The sequence below is a fragment of the Nycticebus coucang genome, chromosome 9 (genome assembly GCF_027406575.1).
Source record: "Nycticebus coucang isolate mNycCou1 chromosome 9, mNycCou1.pri, whole genome shotgun sequence".
Lineage (NCBI taxonomy): Eukaryota > Metazoa > Chordata > Mammalia > Primates > Lorisidae > Nycticebus > Nycticebus coucang.
The window spans coordinates 17,519,060-17,542,771 of record NC_069788.1 but is presented as its reverse complement, the minus strand read 5'-3'; positions in this window follow the sequence as shown (position 1 = coordinate 17,542,771).

Here is a 23,712-nt window from a genome sequence, read left to right as displayed (position 1 = left end):
GGTATGGAGAGACTAAGCTTTAAAAGAGGCAGCAAACACATCGATGATACCCTTGTAATAGGTAGATTTTTAGTTCATACTGGAACAAAATACTTTATTAAAGATGTTTTGAGTGGCGACATTACAGATAACTTTGTGGGGTTTTTTTTGTTTGTTTGTTTTGTTTTTTTGTATACCTGTGTTCTTTAAACATATTTTCTAATGGATACGTGGACATAGGGAAATGAAAATAAACACATTAATATTTATTTCGTATTTACCTGTCTGACATTTTTAAGCATATGATTTCCTTTGAACTCTAGATAGGACAAATACTCCCTAGAAAAAAGTGATTTTTGGAAAGAAATGATAGAGTATCAGCCTTAAAAACTCAGAGCTGGAAAACCAGTGTGAATTTGAATCTATCTTCAGAGCTTACTAGTGTTAAGACAAAGGATGGCTTAACCTCTATGTTCCTTAAAATAGCATTCCTATAAAACAGAAATAATTGAACTGATTCAGACAAGCCCTTGGAATTGTGTCTGGTGTTTAGCAAGTACCCAGTGTTAACTATTATTATGAACGGCTAATTTAGAGTATTTGATGGGGCTGTGATGTGGAAGAGGAAATAGATGTTTTATTTCAGTTGGGAAAAAGAATCATATCAAAAAGGACTGTGTAAAAATTGTACATTACTAAAATCTAAAAATTTAGAACAGCTCCAAACTATAATTCTCTGTTTCAAGATTTTAATGTAAAGTAGTAAGACTTTTCACAGATTATTGTAGCAAATTTGTACCAGGTGATTTTTAGCATGTGAAATTCAAAGATTCCTTGTAATTTTGGATTATTTTTATATTTTAATAATACCACTGTCCAGTGTATTGCCTTCTGTGCTATAGATGTTTGGTCAAAAACTTTGTCATTCTAACCTGATGTGATTTTAGGAATTGCGTCTCCTAGCTTGACAAATGGAGTCAGAGAAGAAACTCGACTTACACATATTCACAGTATGTAAGGTATTTCTGCTATGTTATAAAATATTTAACAGTAACTCATCTGGTACACCTGTAAAAGATTTTCTTCCAGAAGTGGGTGTACAGTTTAAACTAGATTCTCATTAAGTACAGTTTAAACCAAATTCTCATTAAGTTAAAAAAAATCCATTAAGTCCTTAGTTCACAGTTTTAAAATAAGGGGGTCAATAAAGAGTCAAAATTTTAAATTCAAATTAAATTAGCTGTGCTCCATGGAACGATTTCTATTCAGAACCTCCTACAAGATGTGACAAGGCTTAACCTTCCTTGAATTATTCCCCTACTGCTTGATACCTGTTTAAGGAAATTCAGTTTTTTTAATCCTGATTACTTTCTGATTACCCCTATATAGCCCAGAAGGAAGACATACTTAGGAGACTCTATAGGTACCAGCTAGATGGAGATTAGTATAGAAAGGGACCAGGGCTCAAACTTATCTTTGAGTCAAATGAAATGGCTGTCAAATAAATGTCATTATTTATTTTCTTAATGTTAAGAAAATTTGTATATACACATATATTCTATACACTTAATGTTGACCCCTTGAAAAATGTGGGGCTTGGGGAGCTGACTTCTGGTGATGTCAAAGATCCGTGTATAACTTTTGACTTCCCAGAAACTAAATGACTAATAGCGTACTCTTGTCAGCCTTACTGATAATATAAGCAGTCAATTAGCACATGTTCTGTATACTGTATTCTTGCAATAAAGTAAGCCAGAGAAAATAATTATTATGAAGCAAAATCATAAGGAAAATGGATTTCCTACATATTTAATGTACATACTATAGTGTTATAATAACATATTTAGATTAAGGGAAGTGGATCATCATTAAAATTCTCATTCTGTCTGGTCTTCATGTTGAGTAGGCTGAGAAGGAGGAAAATGAGCAGCTGGTTTTGCTGCCTCGGAGGAGGCAGAGGAAGAAAATCTGCACATAAGCCGACTTGCACAATTCAAATCTGTGCGGCTCAGGGATCAACTGTTCATAGATGCCTCTTATACATAGATGTTTTATCATCATGCAATATGGTTTAATAAAATTACAGAGTACTGGGAGCTTTAAGAAAAACATTTCAATAATTTTTGTATGATACTTCAATAAGATTCAAGAAACGTAAAAATATTAAAGAACTATTGAGCCTACAACCTCAATACTCTGGAAGACCTAGGAGGGCGGATCCCCTGAGCTCTTGAGTTTGAGACCAGCCTGAGCTACAGCGAGATCCCATCTCTAAAATAGCCGGGCATTGTGGCGGGCGCCTGTAGTCCCAGCTTACTCTGGAGGCTGAGGCAAGAGAATTGCGTAAGCCCAAGAGTTTGAAGTTGCTGTGAACTGTTACGCCACAGCACTCTACCAAGGGTGACAAAGTGACTCTCTGTCTCAAAAAAAAAAAAAAAAGAAAAGAACTATTGAAAATATTGATAAGTATTTATCTGAAAATAATATTACAAAGACCTTTATAAACTATAAACAAAGAGAGTGGTCAAGGTAAGCATTGGTGGGCAGCAGGAGCGGGAAGAGCCATAGACTGATGAATTCATTGTTCCAGGAATGTCATAGGACATTTTCATAAATAAAATGGCAGTAAGGAGAATTCACTTCTACCGTAGACATGGAAAGAGAAAGTTGCAACCCATCTAAGTGAATACAATTAAGTATTATTTCAGAGAACTATTTTCCAACCCGATTGCTCTTTTTAAATCCAGATTCTCCAGAAAATATGTCCTGAGACAAGATACACAAGCCATGAGTGTGTGGGGAGTGTGGCCCTAGGAAGCAAAAATAAGGGAGAGATGGAGCTGAGACAGGGGAGAAAAGGAGGGACTGCAAGGGCACAGGAGGAGCAGAACTGACGCAGCCTCAGCTCCTGAGAGCACTGTGGGTGGCTCACTCAGTCTTGGTGGGAAACTTCAGGAAGACTACATGAACAATCTCTGCCGGTCAGATGGAGCTAAGCCTTCAGCCTTCAGCTTTCTCATATCCTTTTATAACCGTTTACCGAAGTTCATGCTATAGGGCAAGGCTACAACTCTTCCTAAATGTGAGTGTAGCTGCTGGGACTCTGGGAAACCAGCATCACCAGAGTCAGACTACCAGATAGTGGGAGCAGCAAGCAGCGCGGTGCTGGTCACACACAGCGTGGGGGGTGGGGGAGAAAAACAAGAAAATGAAAGAGATACCCCGAAGATGGTATATGCCGCAAAAAAAAGTCTACTTACATCAGTCTCTGTAATATATCTTTGTGAGATAAAAAAAAAAAAATTATCCATGCTTACTCGCATCTTTCAGCGCAAAGTTATATATTCCAATATACTCACCATCTTTTGAATTTAGAAGATACGAAAGATTAGAAAAAAGCAATTGGAAGATTGTAAAGACGCTCCACCTGTCTTCCCACAGTCACATCCTGGTGAATCCATGGGCATGTTACAGCTATAAAATTTGCACTGTTGAAAAAAATAATGCTATTGGTACATGTGATTTATGGATACTGGATATATACTACATTTCAGTCAATATTAAAAAAAAAAAAAACAATAATCATCTGGCTAGATGTAATGGCTCATGCCTGTAATCCTAGCACTCAGAGGCTGAGGTAGGAGGATCGCTGGATCTCAAGAGTTCAAGACCAATCTGAGCTAGGGCAAGACCCCATCTCTACTGCAAATAGAAAAAAATTAGCTGGTCATAGTGGGTGGCATCTAAGGTCCCAGCTACTCCAGAAGCTAAGGCAGAAGGATCTCTTGAACCTAGGAGTTTGAAGATGCTGTGAGCTAAGCTGTTCTAGCCTGGAGCAAAATAAATAAATAAATAAATATTAAAAAATAAAAAGCAAATCAGTTTAGGTATTGTTTTCTCTTGGAAATTGTGTGTTTTTTAAAACTGAACGATTAAATCAGGCAGAACTAGAGGCTGCCGCGGATTCAGTGGCTCAACAGCATCATGGGAAACATTTCTGTAATTCTTTTTCTCATATTTTCTGCCTCCTGGTGCCCTGAAAGCTGCTTCAGCTTCTTGCATTAGATCTACCTTTAAGTTAGGAGGAAGAAAAGATGAGAGAAAAATCCATATCATTTTCTGTCTGTCAGAAAAATCCTAAGCAAAAACCTCAACAGATTTCTGGTAATAATTATGTGATGGCAAATAGCTACCCTCGATGCAAAGAGATTAGTAAGGTGGCGCCTGCTTCTTCTCTCCAAATCAGTTATCAAGGATCAAAGCAAGAATAAACATAAGATACCCCGATGATGGTATATGCCAAAAAAAAAAGTCAATTTGCATCAGTTTCTATAATATATCTCTGTGAGATAAAAAAAAAAAAAATTATCCATGCTTAATCATGTCTTTCAGCACAAAGTTATATATTTCAAAATAGTCACTGTCTTTTGAATTTAGAAGACATAAAAGATTGGAAAGAAGCAAATTATTAAGAATATTATTAATAGTGTCTAGCCTTATCATTCTCCAAGGACTCACCCTATTTAAAGACTGCAAGTCTAAATCACGAAACTGTACAATACTAAGTTATCAGACTTACTTTATAAGCCTCAGATCAATAAAAGAAGTAAATGTTACAACTCTAGTGGAAACAACAAGAGCCAGTTTAAACTGTATTCTTCAACTGTCTTCCGTAGGAGCCTTGAGGATAGCAAGCATCAACTTTCCATTTTAACAAATTACCCTTCCAAAGAAACAATAGCTTCAAGAGAAATTGAATTAACTATTTCAATTGGCTGACATGGATCACTGGTTTAAAAATACCTTTCAAAATCACGTGCTCCACCCCCCTCTTCCTGACTCTTTATAATAGGGCTGACATGTGCCTATAAAATATTTAAATGTTCTATGAAATTAAACAATAGATGGTAGCTAAGTAACAAAAAGTTGTTAGATCTCTTTACACGGAAATTAACGCATTCAATTTACTTCCCAAAGCTATGAAATATTTTTAAATAATTGTCAGTGTTTAAGGGAATTTACTCTCTTGTGTCATTCATTGTAGAACAAACACAATAGTTTTAAAATGCAAAAGAAAATCAGCTTAAAAAAACAATTTGAAACATGTTTGTTACAATTCTGTCATCATATGTTTAGAGAGCAGTGATGGTTTCTAAACCAGGCACATATGGGGGAAAATTATGCAGCTACAAACTTATGATGAATATTGTGGTTCATTTTTATAAAGTGTTTATGGTCTACATGCTTCTGTGGTCGGCTACTTATTACCAATCTTGAAAATTCATACCATAATAGTTTTAAACAAAATGACAATATCTGATTGACCTGTTTTTCTGTGTGTTATCTTTCTAGGGTACCAATGTACCATTTTCTGTTTTATACATTTTCTATTTTCTAAATAATTCTAATGTAAATATATCATTTAATTTTTATTAACTTTTGGCTAGGATTTCATTATGCTTCTCTTTCATATATAATATCCTGAGTTATATTGCTCTAATATTCATCTGGCAAAAGAAATGTTGTCTTAAATTGAGAATACCTCAAAAATTTTGTACTGCAAATGATTTTCTAAGAGAGAATGTCTTTTTTGAAATAGACATTTTATAGATTTTTTTATTGCAACAGGTATCTGTATTTTTATTTTAACATTTAATGCTGAAGAACTACATAGATTTTTAAATGTTTTGATGATTTTTACATATTATGAAGTCCATGAAGAAAATATTTATTCATTTATTTATTTATTTATTTATTTTTATTTTCACATACACATGTGTTCATTAGGCTTCCACTTTTTGCCTTCACAAAATTAAAAAGGCCTAAATTTAACAACATTAACAATGTTTAAGATAGGGACCAGAAACACAAACGTCGCAAAGAACAAATGAAGACAAATACATTCATAAAATAAATCAGACTATTGCTGCAACAAAGTATTAAGCAATTATAATAACAGTAATGCATAGAAAGTTACATTCACATTGTCAAATCAGAATATGTCTATTATAGAAAGCTTTGACTCTGAGGTTCAATATGGAGTCATCAATTAACTACTTCTTATTACTTTTTCCCCAAAGTATCAAAGAATAGACAACTAATATTTATAAATAAAGATAAAAGATAATTTCAAAAAATAGTTCATGCCAAATCTTACAGACAATAGAAAAAGAGGAAACACTTCAAAATCATTCGACTCCCAGACTAAGTAGAAAGAAGAAAATATTTAGATTAGAATATATGTCTTACACTATTTTGAAATAAATTTTATTCCAAAATACTAAAGGCATATACATTTGTGCATGTGTTCATATGTGGAGTTACTTATGTTATCATACAAATGTTTAAAAGCATGGATAAAGTGTTTATATTCATTATGAGTCTTTTAAAAATCATAATGTAAAAAGAAAATTTTATGTTTATCTACCCAGTGAAAAAAATGAAGCAAATGAGCATTCTATATGGTCTTTTAAATTCAAAGAAAAAATTGCCTCTGAAATTTGACATTCATTATTTCTAGCTTTTTCAATACAAAAGAGTAAATAGTCACTGGATTGTTTAATACCATTTGGTGAATGACCATATATTAACAAAAGGTATGAAGATGAAAGGTATTTTTTCCCTTATTTGTGATTAGAAATCACATTTCATCTTACACTGAAATGTTACAATTTCTGAATTTGAAAAATGATTAAGAAAAATTCTTAATATTTTTAATCCCACAGCTGATAAAATCTTCTGGTAAATTACCCTTCGGTATGAATGATCATGGCAATGTTTGCTGTAAATATGACGTAACATCTAATATACATGTGATATCTATATGTACATGCAGAGCATAGTGGTTAACATCATCAGCACAGCAAAATGCTTTCCAGCTTTCAGTAGAAGCTTCATCTTTTAGTTGTGTGACCTTTGACAAGTTGCTTGAACTTTCTGTGTCTTTGATTACTGGTTGATAAAAGTGGGGTAATAAATGGACCTGGCTCATAGGATTATTATAAAATCAAATAACGTATTAAATGTTAAGCATTGAGAAGTATTTGCGGCACCTGTCGTGTTGAATCACTCCAGAGATATTAGCTATCATTATGCCTTGTTGCGTGAGGGATCGTGGAGTGGCTGTCATCATGGGTGCAAGACCGCTCCTGAAATAGTATGGAAGCAAGAAACGACTACAAGCTCATAGTGGCAAGTAGCGATATTCTTTATTTCCAGCCAGCTCAAATAGCCAGCTAGTCACGTACACACTGTTATTTTATAATCACACAATAACTTTACAAAACATGTTCTAAAATTCGATTAACCTTTTCTTGGTGCCTGCTAATCTACAGATTGACTGATATACATTTTTCTAGTCTTAAAATTAACTATCACATGAAACATACGTCAGCTGCTTTGCTCGTGAGCCCGTAAGTCACAAGACCACAATAAAGAAAGAGCAGATTGTTCTTTAGGATTTCTAGAAACCCATAAGGACCTGGGAGGCAGAAACTTATTATCTCACTTAACCATAGTCTGGAGGCCATTCAGCTTATTGATTACATGACTTGCATGCATCAGCTTCTGGGCTGTATCTCTGGGAGTGGAGTTTTCTGCTCCAAAGCCCCCAGGCTTAACGGCCACATAGTTGTGTCACTGAGGTTGGGCTTTTACCTCCAAGCCTCAGGCTTAACAACTTTGTTTTACCAAGGCAGCCAGGCCTATAAGGAAACCTTGGTCAGTGAGAAATTGAAACTGCTTTTCTCAGGCAGTTTGGGCACAGAGCATATAGGCTTTTAGCCTTTAATGCCCCTATAGCATACACAACTTATACATACCAAACTACTGCTTAACATTTGATAATTGATATTAGTGTCTTTTTTACATTCCATGTTTTAACATCTTTAGAGCAGCATCCTTTAATTTCATTCTGCTTTCCACGGCACAGCTGCTATCATTTACATTTACATCCACCTCAACCCACTTCTTCCCAACTTGTTTGTGTTAGCTTTATAGTAAATACAAAAACAAATACCAGCATGAAAATCTTATGAAAGTAACATGTTACTAATGTTTTTCTCTATAAATAATCTATATTTACCTTTTATTGTTCCAAAATAAAATTCAATAATAAACTTAAATTTCAGAGAATATTCTCTCAGCTTTCTAAAAATGCTTCAGAAATTTCAATTTTTGAAAAATGTTCCTGGAGGAACTTCTGCTTGAAATTCATGTACAAGTTGACTATGTATGTATTGTTTTGTTCGCAGTTGGTAAATTGTTCAAGTAATGGCATAACAGGCAAGTTAACTTATGTACACTACACTCAAGATAAAGCAAATTGTGCTAAACTAGCACAAGGTAATTAACACAAAATATTTAATCTTTTTGATGCTATGTTTATAATTCTGAATATTTTGATAACACATTGGCCTTTTGTAAGAATTTTCATAATATTCCTAATTACTATAGTGATATGGTCATGTAGACTTTTCACTTATTTCTCATGTATAGGTCAGGATGTAAATAATTTCAAAATTATAGCAATAATAAAAGAAATAAATTTTCACAAGAAAACAAAGAAAATCAAAATTATGTTCTCCAGAAACATTAAATTGTATTTACTGAATGATATATAATAACCTAGACTACTTTTTAATAAGATGCTTTTTATAAATAATAATGTAAGTTGTTGTCATTCCTCTAAGGAAACCAGGAAGGACATAATTTTATATAATAAAGCTTTAAGAGGTCAGGGAGAGGTAAATTCACTCCCTTTATTATGCATAATGAAGCAATCCTATATAAATGTATAATTATCTCTCCTTAATTATCTTGGCATAAAAGACCAGAAGGTTATGTGAGCAATAAGCTCCTTTATATTAGGGTAGAATCTGCTGCTTATTCCTCTTGCTAGCTCATCATCACTCCTGTTATTCAGTTTTTGCCTTTCAGTAAATACCACCACCTACTTGGAAGAACCCATTCTCAGAGTACTCTCAAAATGTGTTTTGTACAAATAAACTTCATTATTTTATTTCTCTTTTAGAATTAAAAATAAAATAAATATTTGTATTCTTTATCTGTTCCTCATCTCTTTCCCAAATAATTTGCCACACAAAGTAATCTTTTAAAATTCTCAATTCCAAATTCTTGTTCATGCATTCAAGACTTGCAAAAATTCTTTCATTTTCCTCTTATCACCAGACCAGTGATTTTCTCAAATGTTAAACTCTCAGAATTCCCTAGAGGGCATGTAAAAGTACAGATGGCTAGTCCCCCTTCCAGAAGTTCTGACCTGGTAGGTCTTGAACAGGGCCTACTATTTTATCTTCTTCAAGTACTGATAGTCTGGGACAACACTTTGAGAAGCAATGCTCTAAGCAAATAGTGAATTACAAATCACTCTCTCTGAATGTCACACTTGACACTCTTTTAGTCCTAAGCTACTTCAACACTTTTCAAAAATAATGTTTTACATTTGTGTTTCATATTCCTATGATTTTTTTTTTTTTAGTGTTGTAATTTCAGGGTCAACTTTATAAATATCTCTTATCATTAAGACTATCAAAAGCATCATACGTAAATCCAATACACAGCAAGTAATTTCTCTTCCTTTTGTTTTTGTTTTTGCTATTCCTTTTAACGGTGGTAATTATTGGGTTATTTAAAAACATTTTGTAGGTAAAATAGAAATCCTCCAAAACCTTGTAATATATTGAATTGTTTTACAAATGACTATTAAAAGTTTTCTCTACCACATTTTATTAATTTCCAAAACTTATGGGCCTTTCATGAAAAGTTAATCATGCTTTTATTCCTTTTGGCTCATATTATAAAACTGATATTTTGAATAGCTATTTGATAGGTAACTACCCTACTTTCAGTGAAGCTCTATGAGGCCTTTAAAGTCACATTTTTCTGCTTCTAAGCAAAAGAATAATAGAAACAAGGAGAAAACTTTATTTTACTTTAGTTTGCATTAATTTTGTGAACTTGTTGCTTAGAAGGAAATACATTTTTTTATAAATTGCCTCCTCTCTTATAAATGTGTATATAGTACTTGAAAGCTCAGTTAAGGAAAGGACATTAAAAACTTACTCTCTAAGACAAATTCGTGTAGTCTAACAGATTCAATAAAGAGAAGGCAGCGTCACCCCCTTTTCCTCACTGACTCATTGTATGAGCTAAGAGAAGTCAATTAATTCCTTCAAGGTTCAAATTTATTTTAAGAGAATGAGATGGATGGTGGATTTCATAAGTTGATAGCTCTTACTAAAGCTAAAGATCTCTGGAACAAAGTTAATAAGTAGCTTTATATTTTGTAAGATTAATCTCCAAAATAGTGACTATGCCTTTTGAGAATATAGTCAGAATGTTTCAAATTATATTTATGAAATATAAAATGGAAATTTGAATTCTACTGAAAATTACACAGTTACATCAAGGAAGGAAATCAAACTTGATGTTTATAAAGAATTTAAGTCAGAGACATAATCCACAAATATCCTCTTCCATTCTGAGAGCTGTCTGCTTGCTTTACTTACTGTGTTCTTGACTCTGCAGAAGCTTTTTAGTTTGATCAGATCCCAGTAATGTATTTTTGTTGTTGCTTCAATTGCCTGGGGGGTCCTCCTCATAAAATATTTCCCCAGGCCAATTTCTTCAAGAGTTTTCCCTGCACTTTCTTCTAGTATTTTTATAGTTTCATGTCTTAAGTTTAAATCTTTAATCCAGTGAGAGTCTATCTTAGTTAATGGTCAGATGTGTGGGTCCAGTTTCAGTCTTCTACAGGTCACCAGCCAGTTCAGCCAGCACCATTTGTTAAATAGGAAGTCTTTTCCCCACTGAATGTTTTTAATTGGCTTATTGATGATCAAATGACAGTAAGTAGCTGGGTTCATCTCTTGGTTTTCTATTCTGTTCCATACCTCTACCTCTCTGTTTTTTGTGCCAGTACTATGCTATTTTGATCACTATCAATTTATAGTATAGTCTGAGGTCTGGTAGTGTGATTCCTCCTGCTTCGTTTTTATTTCTGAGTAATGTCTTGGCTATTTGAGGTTTTTCTGTTTCCGTATAAAACAAAGTATTATTTTTTTCAAGTCTTTAAAGTATGACAGTGGTACTTTAACAAGGATTGCCTTAAAATTGTATATTGCTTTAGGTCGTATGGACATTTCAACAATACAACAATACAACAACTATAACTATAACAAAACAAGATTTAACATCATCTTTAATCATGAAAGAAATGCAAATCAAAACCACTTTGAGATATCATCTAACCCCAGTAAATTAGCCACATCACAAAATTCCAAAACCAAAGATGTTGGAATGGATGTGGAGAAAAGGAAACTCTTCTGCACTGCTGGTAGGAATGCAAACCAATACGTTTCTTTTGGAAAGTTGTTTGGAGATCACTTAGGGATCTAAAAATAGACCTGCCATTCGATCCTTCAATTCCTCTATTAGGTATATATCCAGAGGACCAAAAATCACTTTATAACAAAGATATTTGTACCAGAATGTTTATTGCAGCCCGATTCATAATTGCTAACTCATGGAAGAAACCCAAGTGCCCATCAACCCATGAATGGATTAATAAGTTGTGGCATATGTACACCATGCAATATTATGCAGCCTTAAAAAAAGATGGAAACTTTCTCTCTTTCATGTTTACATGGATGGAGCTGGAACATGTTCCTAGCAAAGTATCTCAAGAATGGAAGAAAAAGTATCCAATGTACTCAGCCCTACTATGAAACTAATTTATAAGCACCCACACTTCCATATGAAAGCTATAACCCAACTATAGCCCAAGATGAAGGGGAAAGAGGAGGAAGAGGGGTGGGGAGGGGAAAGGATGGGTGGAGGGAGGGTATGGTGAATTTTACAAGGGTACATGTTAAATTTAGTAAGGGTAGAATATAAATATCTTAACACAATAACTAAAAAAACAACAACAAAAAAAAAAGAATTTAAGTAAATAGCCGGGCGTTGTGGTGGTTGCCTGTAGTCCCAGCTATTTGGGAGGCTGAGGCAAGATAATCGCTTAAGCCCAAGAGCTGGAGGTTGCTGTGAGCTGTGATGGCACAGCACTCTACCGAGGGTGACCAAGTAAGACTTTGTCTCTTAAAAAAAATAAATAAATAAAATTTGAAAATAAAATAAAAAGAATTTAAGTAGTTAAGTAAGGCCACGTGCTGTAATTACAAATTCAAAATACATCTGTTTGTAGACACCACTATTTACTGAATTCAGTTGCATAAATCTTATGACAATTAGACAATCAACCTATGAACTTCCTCTGTATTCACAGTCAGCATGACTTAATGCATTGCTCATTAATAAATTAATGTAAAGAACATAATTAAAATATTTTCCTTTTGTAATAAGCAGAATTCCTGAGATGCATTTGTCACTTCGAAGAATCTTATCCCCTGGTTGTTAGATCCAATACTAATGTAAGCTCTCCTATGAAGGGTCTTTGAAGCTATATTTACTCATCCACTGACTTTCTATTTAGAGAGATTTCTCTGGATTATTCATGTATGTGCAATGTAATCACAGGAGCACTTAAAAACAGATGCGAAAGAATAAACAGAGAAATGCAACAGAAAAAGAAGGCAGAAGAGACATGAGGTTGGTGAGGAGAGCATAGATATTCAAAGCGTGGTGATGAGGAGATGACTCATGATTGCAATTATTGAAGCTGAAATGGATCATGAACCATGAAATTCATGGGGCTTCTTGAAGCTTGGAATTACCTCAGCCAACAGTCACTAAGCAAAGGAACTCCAGTTCTGCAGTCACAATGGGACTGAATCTTGTCAACACCTTGACTGAACCTGAAAGTGGATTCATCCACAGATCCTCCAGAAAGAAGCACAGTCCGCTGCACCCTGATTCTGGCATTGTGACAAGCCAAGCAAAGTCCCAACCAAGTGATGATTTGCCTGGACTTCCTACTTACAGGAATATGTTGTAATACATTGGGTGTTTCAAGCTGCTAAATCATGGTAATTTGTTATGACAGCAATAGAGGACGAATGCCCCATTCCACTTGCCTAGTGATTATAGTCAAGGTATTTATACACAAACACAGACACAGAGTAAGTCCTCACTCAGTGTTGTGCCATTGATACTGTGACTTAAGCAACATAACGTATGATCAAACCAATTTTACACTAGACTAAGTGATATAAGCACAAGTAAAGTTCCTACTGCGTACTTCTAGTCACAAAAACAGCATCAAATTTCTACATAAGATATTATGCACCCAATTAATCCAGTTTAGAGTTGGGGGTGAACAGTTTTAGGGGAACCAGCCATGGCCGGACACCATCCCATCGCAGGGTGCACTCACACACCCACACTCAGACTGAGACAATGTGAGCACATGAATTCAAAACTATTTGGCACATTTTTTGGATGTGGGGAGAAAAAAAGAGTACCCAGAGAAAATCCATGCAGACTTGGAGAAGACATGCAAAGTCCACACAGTGTCCCGGAAAGGGAATTAATTATCTGAGGAACTTCTCTCTCCTGTCCTCTCCCCTCCTCTTCTCTCTCCCTCTCTGCTAATCTAGGCTCTTCTACAGCTTTCTGATGAATTGGTTTTATTCAGATAGTTATAATAGGTAAGTAGAGAGAATTATAGTAACATTTTTTTGAGTACATAGGATTCATGCTTCTCCATTCTTGTGATGCTTTACTAAGAATAATATGTTCCACTACCATCCATGTTAATACAAAAGATGTAAATTCTCCATCTCTTTTAATGACTGAATAGTATTCCATGGTATACATATACCACAACTTGTCAATCCATTCCTGGGTTGGTGGGCATTTAGGCTGTTTCCACATTTTGGAGATTGTAAATTGAGCTGCCATAAACAGTCTAATGTAAGTGTCCTTATGGTAAAAGGATTTTTTTTCCTTCTGGGTAGATGCCCAGTAATGGGATTGCAGGATCAAATGGGAGGTCTAGCTTGAGTTCTTTGAGGGTTCTCCATACTTCCTTCCAAAAAGGTTGTACTAGTTTGCAGTCCCATCAGCAGTGTAAGAGTGTTCTCTTCTCTCCACATCCACGCCAGCTTGTGCAGTTTTGAGATTTTGTGATGTGGGCCACTGTCACTGGGATTAGGTGATATCTCGGGGTTATTTTGGTTTGCATTTCTCTAATAATTAGGGATGATTAGCATTTTTTGATATGTTTGTTAGCCAAATTTTTAATGAGTAAAATTTTGAGCAAAAGTCTAAACTCATATTTCTTTTATGGTTCAGGGACTGAACGATAATTTCTGTTGTGTCAAATACTCCAAAGTTCATATATTTCTTTATTCCCTCCTAAAAACATGATAGCTGTGCACATGGCCGTCCAGCAGAGGACTATTACGTGGGTATGTGCAGAGAAACAAATGGATCATTGGCTACATGCTACTGCATGCTTTTTTACCTTCCTATATGCTTCCCACATGTAAGGCTCTGTTCTATTAAATTGAAGTATACACTTATTGGCTCAGCACCCATAGCTTATCAGCTAGGGCACCAGCCACGGCCGGAGCTGTGGCAGGTTTGAACCCAGCCTGGGCCTGCTAAACAACCATGACAACTACAACCAAAAAATAGCCAGGCGTTGTAGCAGGCGCCTGTTGTCCCAGCTACTTGGAAAGCTGAGGCAAGAGAACTGCTTAAGGCCAAGAGTTGGAGGTTGCTGTGAGTTGTAATGCTGGCACTCTACCCAGGGCAACATAGTGAGACTCTGTCTCAAAAAAAAAAAAAAAAGTATACACTTCTTATCTTTAAGTCACTGTACTTTGAAGTCTTTTTCTTACAGCGGCCATCTTCCCCCTATACTCAGATTTCAGACTCTGAAATCTATTGTCCCTTTCTAAGTTTCTGTTTCTGTGAACATTAAATGTGAATTTAAAAATACTGCATCACAGCAAGCCCTGCTTCAAGAAGAAAAGAAAAGAAAAAAATACATATGTACACATAGGCATAGACGTATATATGTATGTGTGCACATATATATATATATATATATAACTGAATTCAGTTTGAACTTCTTGACAATTCTTTATTGTTTGATAATAATCCCTCCCATTTGGGGGACCACCAAGGAGTATTCCACATATTTTAACAACTTTATTGCTTTGCCTGAAGGCAGTAGGAAAAGAAAAAAGACAAAGATCAGCACCCTCCTGCACAGACTCTCTGTGGCTCCGCACATAGAGCAGGCTTTGTATTCTAAGTCAACAAGACCCCCACCTGTATACTTTAAAACAGAAAAACAAATATACCAGAGGATGAGCCCTAGCAAATGTGCATACTCAGAGCTTTATGGGCAGGCGTGACAGAGAGAGATAAAGAAAGAGATCTGCTTTTTTCCCTTCATCACCTGGTTGTATTGCTCAATTATTCATAATTTATTTGGGGAAAAAACAGTACTTACAAATCATCAGTAGCCAAGCAGCTTTCTTACCCTATCAACTACAAAGAAAACATACTGATTAGCTACCAAATTTTGATTCCATTTTAAGAAATATTGGGTTATGTGATCTTTTCAAATTATGCCACCTTTGTTCCAAGCTTAGCTTTCTGCTTAGATAAAATGAGAGAAAATGACAACGTCACACGTGATTGAGCGTGGCCTGGGCTGTTTCCAGTTGTGCAAACTTGAACACACAAACACATACTACATGCCTCACAAGGTGACAGTAGAGAAATCATACGTGAAAGAAATAATGAACTTCCCCCAGGACATTATTGCCTTGCTAAACATAGTAAAACCAGTAATGAAATACTTCCTGTCTATCCCCTTTCTCAGCATGCGATGCTTAGTCATTTATGATGATTCCAGGATGATAACAATCAACAGCATGAGAGCATGAAAGCAAAAATTTTACCAAAAAATAATGTAAAATATACACTTAAGTTCTAATCAAGTTGAGAAAATCTCTTCCATTCAGTATTTTCTCCCTTTATCTATGTGAAAGTATTTTCATATAATGCCTGGGATTTCTCCTTCCAGAAATATTTGATCTCCTGTGAACCATGGAGAGCTTTTACACAGAGAGAATATAGCTGACAGAAAGACATTACTTCTGGTCCAAGTATCATGCTGAGTCTTTCTGTTTTGCTTTCCCGGTAACATAATGGGACAAAATTAAGCACAGAGGTCGTATGTAAAACATTAGAAAGTCTTTTACTTCAGTAAGCAAAAATTGAAATTGAAGACATCCTCCACAAAATCTCAATCTTCCCATACCCTCTGCTATACTTAATCTCTGAAAAAAAAAAAAAATCATCATCTGGCCTCCTCGGGTCACACTGCTATTTAGCCATCAAAAATAGAAGAAGGTCTTGAGATTTTGTGATATAGGCTAGTCTCATTGGAGTTAGATGATATCTCAAGGTAGTTTTGATTTGCATTTCTCTGATGATTAAAGATGATGAGCATTTTTTCATATGTCTGAAGGCCGTGCGCCTGTCTTCTTCAGAGAAGTTTCTCTTCAAATCCCTTGCCCAGCCTGCGATGGGATCCCTTGTTTTTTTCTTGCTGATGCGTTTGAGTTCTCTGTGGATTCTGGTTATTAAACCTTTGTCAGAGATATACCCTGCAAATATCTTCTCCCATTCTGAGGGCTGTCTGCTTGCTTTGCTTACTGTGTTCTTAGCTGTGCAGAAGCTTTTTAGTTTGATCAAGTCCCAGTAGTGTATTTTTGAAGCTGCTTCAATTGCCCGGGGGGTTCTCCTCATGAAATACTCACCCAGACCAATTTCTTTAAGGGTTTTCCCTTCATTCTCCTCTAGTATTTTTATAGTTTCATGTTTTAAGTTTAAATCTTTAATCCAATGAGAGTCTATCTTAGTTAATGGTGAAAGGTGTGGGTCCAATTTCAGTCTTCTGCAGGTTGCCAGCCAGTTCACCCAGCACCATTTATTAAATAGAGAATCTTTTCCCCACTGGATGTTTTTAATTGGCTTATCAAAAATCAAATAGCGGTAAGTAGCTGGATTCATCTCTTGGTTCTCTATTCTGTTCCAGATATCTACTTCTCTGTTTTTGTGCCAATATCACAAAATCTCAAGACCAGAGATGTTGGCGTGGTTGCGGAGAAAAGGGAACACTTCTGCACTGCTGGTGGGAATGCAAATTAATACATTCCTTTTGGAAAGATATATGGAGAACACTCAGAGATCTAAAAATAGATCTGCCATTCAATCCTGTAATTCCTCTGCTGGGCATATACCCAGAAGACCAAAAATCACAACATAACAAAGATATTTGTACCAGAATGTTTATTGCAGCCCAATTCATAATAGCTAAGTCATGGAAAAAGCCCAAGTGCCCATCGATCCACGAATGGATTAATAAATTGTGGTACATGTATACCATGGAATACTATGCAGCCTTAAAGAAAGATGGAGACTTTACCTCTTTCATGTTTACATGGATGGAGCTGGAACATATTCTTCTTAGTAAAGTATCTCAAGAATGGAAGAAAAAGTACCCAATGTACTCAGCCCTACTATGAAACTAATTTGGGGCTCTCACATGAAAGCTATAACCCAGTTACAACCTAACAATAGGGGGAAGTGGGAAAGGTGGGGGGTGGGTAGAGGGAGGGGGATCAGTGGGATCACACCTGTGGTGCATCTTACAGGGTTATTTGCGAAACTTGGTAGATGTAGAATGTAAAGGTTTTGGCACAGTAACTGAGATAACGCCGGAAAGGCTATGTTAACCACTGTGATAAAAATGTGTCAAATGGTCTATGAAGTGAGTGTATGATGCCCCATGATCATATCAATGTATACAGTTATGATTTAATAAAAAAAAAAAGAAAAAAAATAGAAGAAGGGACACTTCTGCTTACTACTGTGGGCTTGAAGATTGCTCAATTGGCCAATATTGTCTTCTCCTGTCTGAGCATAGGCAGACTTGATAAATTAACTGAATAATCATGCTTTTGAATATTTTTTGAATGACCCATGTATACAATCATGTCATTTACAAATAATGTAAATGTAGGCTGTACTTTATTTCTAATAATTGCATCTTTTATTTCAGGTTTTTCTTGATATATATATATATATATGCATGTGTGTGTGCATGCACAAAATAGTGTGTGTGCAATGATTCCTCCAGAAATTTCAATGCACACCGGTATTCCTTCAGGAACAAGGAAAGGTTTTCCTTCAGTATGATATCTTCTGTCTCCAGTTCATGTCTAGTAGTGCCCCTTTCGGGTTATTGGTTAGGAATCTGTGAGGTCTTTCTTTTAGGCCTGAAAGCCTTCAAGATATTTAGTTCTTCCACCTCGTGATTTTCATGTTTGTTTTTAATTTTTCCAAACACATGCAAATTACAAGAAGCCAGGAAGATAGGAGAGAAGTTGGTTAAGGGGTAAAAAGAGCGATTTGGTGATTAGGTACAGGGAATAAGTTCTAGTATTCAATGGCAGAGTAGGTAAATTTCAGTAAACAATGATTTATTACATACTTCAAAATACCTAAAAGGGAGGAATTGTAATGTCTCCAATACAAAGAAAAGATAAATATTTCAGGTGGTGAATATTATTATAATTACTCTGATTTGAATATTACATATTGCATACATGTATTTGATTATCCCACTGACCAAACATATGTATAATTATGATATATCAACAAAAAAAATACCTTTAAAAAACTATGAGTAGAATGGACATGTCACAAGCAATTTTAGTGAGGACTCTGAAATAAAAGAGGAGAGCAGTGAAAAAAGCTCTTATTATCTTAAAAAAACGTATATTGCATGACAGAATGTTTGGCTGAGAAAATTTCCAAGCAACGTTTGGAAGGTACAGGCTGATTTCTTCTTGCTGCTTATAGTAAAATGTGAAAAATAATAAATTAAGAAATACATTTTGAAGCAAATAAACCTCAAAACGTGATGATTTGGAAAATCTTTAGTCCCTCCAGGTAGTGTGATCTGCACACAGGGTGATAGTATGGCTAGAAATGGATTCGGAGCCTGACTTGTGAATGGTATCAACCATCTAGTAGCAGTCAAGAATAGAAATGCAGTCATCCAGGAAAGATCTGCTGAGGACCCGTGCATACACTGGCCTGGGGCCATGTGAATTGTATAAGAAACTGGTACATCATTTGGAAATTTTAAATCAGCAGAAATGCTACCAGTCTGGACAGAAAATGTCGACAAGAGAAGAAGGAAAAATAACTCCTAAGACAGAACCCCGGCTGCAGAGGCTTGGGCTGGTGGTAATTTCTTGGGCTAAGAGGGTGGAGTCAGCGTCCTAGTGAGCTGAGGGGACAGATTATCACGTCACAGGAAATTATTTTCAGGCTTTGAAACCTAATAGAATGTGTCCCATGGGTTTTGGACTCACCTGAGACTCATTATCCCTTTATCTTTCCAACTTGTCCTCTTATGAATGGGAATGTCCGTTAAATGCCTGTCCCATTTTGTAATTTAGAAGCAGATAGTTGGTTTTCTTGTGTCCGAGATCCACAGTGAAGAGCCATTCTTCACTAGGATGGCCATACACCCTAAGTTTCATATATAAAAATGTGTATGGATGCATAAAAATAATTATGTCCATATGCGGAGTAACATATGAGAATTAATTTACTAAATATATTAATATTTAATACAATAAATATAACTAAAGTAATTTATTCTCAATGTTTAAACAGAGGTGTCCTATCTTTTCTTTCTCTGCTGCACACTAGATGAATAGGAGCTGTCTGAACCACATTAAATAAACACTAATGAACCACATTAAATACACAACCACTAATGAAAGCTGATTAGAAAAAAAGCAAAACAAAAAAAAAATCTGTGCATATTTTTCATGATATTCAACACCACAGACAGCAAAAGAAGTCCTCCCAAAATCAGCCTGCAGCCATGGGCCAGGTTAGACACCCCTGACTCAAAGTAAGACTTGCATTCATTATGGTATATACTTTTTGGCTATTGTCAAGTTTACACAATACAAGATAATGTAAACACAGTATAGTTAGAATTATAAGACCTCAGTTGCGATCCTAGTCATATGACATATTAAACTTTTATTTCTTCAAAATAAAATATCTCTAAAACTAGTGTCACAATGATATTGTGAGTGTCTGATACAGGTTGATTTTTCCTTGTTCAAAATGTGGGAATAAAAATGCTTCAGATTTCTGATTTTTTCAGATTTTGGAATATTTGCATATACAGAATGAGATATCTCAGAGATGAGACCCAAGTCTAAACACAAAATTCATCATGTTTCATTTGCATTTTATACATACATGCATATATACTAGACATGATTTTATGCAAGAGTTTTAATAATTGTGTGCCTTAAACTAAGGCATGAATTTTGAATTTTAACTGTAACCTGTTACACTTGTGGAATTTTCTCTTGTAATCATTTCAGCACTCAAAAATCTCCAAATTTTGGAGCATTTTGGATTATTGAATTGGTAATGGTCAACTTGTAAAAGAGAATATGTCTGCAAATGAGGGCTTATGACCCTGAATGTTTTTAAAATATCTTCTACAGAAAACCACTTTAGTTGGAGAAATACTGTAATAAGAAATATGGTAAAAACATCTGAAAATTATAATCACAATACACCAGCTCTATCCTTAGATAAGATGACCAATTTGAGCACTACACAGTGACATTATATTGAAATAGTAAAAATCTTCTATTAAATGATGCTAACTTATTAGAAAGCTTCTGGGTATAATAGCAGAATAGCAGAGAAGTACACAGAGGGTAAGTTAGCAGTGGAGTTAGAGTAGAGCAGTAGAGTCTTATACTTGCCTCGTATTTCTCCAGGTTGAAATTCTGTCTCCACCATTTTCTAGTTGTGTGACCTTGAGCAAATTACTTTTCCTTATTGTACTATGTGTATATTTCCCATAGAATTTTTTTGGTTTGAGGATTAAATCCTCAATAAAAGTGATTTTTAGTTTGTTTTATAGTTTTGTTTTTAGTAATAGTTTTATTGGGTTATAATTCACATACCACACAATTCATTCATTTTAAAAGGTAAAATTCGATGCCTCTGTGTGAGATCAATTTTCTTGATTGTGGCAATAATTCTACATGTATGCATGTATGAAAATATCAAGTTACACCCTTTTGTTATTATATTTTTTATTTGTCATTATTTCTACATAAAGAAGAAAAATGTGATTTATTTTTATAGCTCCCACTTCTAATGGTTGTGAGACTTAAAGATGACCACTTACACATTCTCAACTTCAGCTGGACCAGATGAATTGCAAAACTAATTCCAGTATTTGAGATAGATTAAAGATGAGGTGGATAAGAGATCAGCACTCCTCCCAGCTGAATGTGGGGCTGTGTTACTGTCTTGTATTTCAGGAGGTTGTGGAACTGTTTGGATCAATTGAATATGGCAAAATTGACACTATCTGAGTTTCTAGATTTGGATCTTAACAAACTAGGAAGTTTCAGTGAAAGATCTTTGTAGGTAATAGGTGAGACTTCACCTAGGGTGCATATTGCAAGGGTACACGTCAAACTTCAGAGTAGTGTATAAATGTCTTAAAACAATAATTAAGTAAGTGAGGTGAAGGCTATGTTAACTAGTTTGATGTAAGCATTTCAAATTGTATATAAAATCAGCACATTGTACCACTTAAATGCATTAATGTACACAGTCATGATTTAATTAAAAAAAAAAAAAAGGAAGACCTTTGTAGGGAAAACTGAAGACCTTTGTAGGGAAAACTATGGAACCCTGAAGAGAGAAACTACAGAGGATCTAAACAGAGGGAAAACCACATCACCCTCACAGATGGCAGAATCAACATCATTAACATGACTATACTACCCAAAGTGATCTACGGATTCAATGCAATCTCTGTTAAAATACAAATACAGTTTTTTACAGATCTAGAAAAAATATTTCTACACTTCCATGCAACCATAAACAACCCTGAATAGTCAATGTAACCATATGTAATAAGAAAAAAAAGGAGAAAAAAAAAAGAAAAGAAAGAAAGAGAATAAAAAATCCAGAGACATAGACCTACAGATCAGAATATGAAATGAATGAGGATGAAACCATCCTCATATTCCCACATGACTTCTGACAAAACAGATAAAAACATACACTGGGGAGAAGAATCCCTATTCACTAAATGGTGCTGGGAAAACTGGCTGGCCACATGTAAAAGACTGAAACAGGATCCACACCTCTCACCACTCAACAAAAATTAATTCATGATGGATAAAAGACTTAAACCTAAGGCATGAAACTAGAATAAGTCTAAAAGAATGTGTTGGAAAAACTCTTATAGATGTCAGCCTTGGGAAAGATCTTATAAAGAAGGCCTCAAAAGCAATTACAGTAAAAGCAAAAATAAGCAAGTAAGACCTAATCAAATTTAAAAGTTCCCACACAGCCAAGGACAAAATCAATAGAGTGAATAGTCCACAGAATGGGAAAATACGTGTATGTATAAGGAACTCAAGCAAATCAGCAAGGAAAACTCTAACAATCCCGTTAAAAAGTAGACAAAAGACATGAACAAAAACTTTTCAAAGGAAAATAATTTAATGGCCAACAAACATATGAGAAAATGTTCAAACCCTCTGATCATTAGGGAAATTCAAATCAAAACCACAGTGAGATATCACCTAACTCCAGTGAGAACGGTTTTTATCAAGATGTCCTAAAACAGAAAGCACTGGATGGATGTAGAGAGAAAAGAACAATTAAATACTGTTGGGTAGGTCTGCAAACTAGTATAGCCTCTATGGAAAATTGAATGGAGATAGTTCAAAGAACTTAAAGTAGACCTATCATTTGATCCAACAATCCCTCTGCTGGGTATATACCCAAAGGAAAAAGAGTCATTTTATATAAAGGACTTCCATATTCAAATGTTTACAGCAGCACAATTCACAATTGCAAACATGGAAACAACCGAAGTGGCCCCACCAATACACAAATGGATTAATAAAACGTGGTATATGCGTAGACACCACGGACTACTAGCGAGCCACAAAAATACATGGCAATCTAGTGTCTTTTGTGACACCCTGTGTGGAACTGGAAACCATTCTTCTAAGTGAAACATCACGAGAATGGAGAAACGAACACTGGTACTCAGTACTAAATTGGATTAATTGTTCAATACTTAAGTGCATATATGGGAGTAAATCTTCATGAAAAATGAGTGGAGGATGGGGAGAGAAGGGAATGGGTAAATTCACACCTACTGGGTATAGCTCAAGCTCCTTGGTCAAGGGCGCACTTTCAACTTGGATTCAATCTGTGAAAAACAAAGTTTGTACACAAAACATGTAGCCCTTAATATTCTGAAATTTAAAAAGAAAATTATAAAAAGAAAGAAAGGAATGTCCATTTTCTACCTCTGGGAAGATTTGCACGTAACATCTAGCCATCGTCCTACTGAGGCCTCCAGAACAACAATGAAAGCTGAACTTCCAGCTGAAGGTCAACCCCAGTTAGCCAGGAATGTATATGGGTACAAGTCCTCTCTGAAGCAGATTCTCCAGCCTCAGACAAACTGAGGCATCCTAGTTTGCTGCTGACATCACAGAGGCATCTCTAATGAACCCTACAAAAATTGCAGATTTGTGAACTAAATAAATGACTGTTATTTTTAAGCCACTATGTTTTACAGTAGTTTGTTACACATCAATAGATAACTAAAACTGTCATCTTACCATATTAACACCC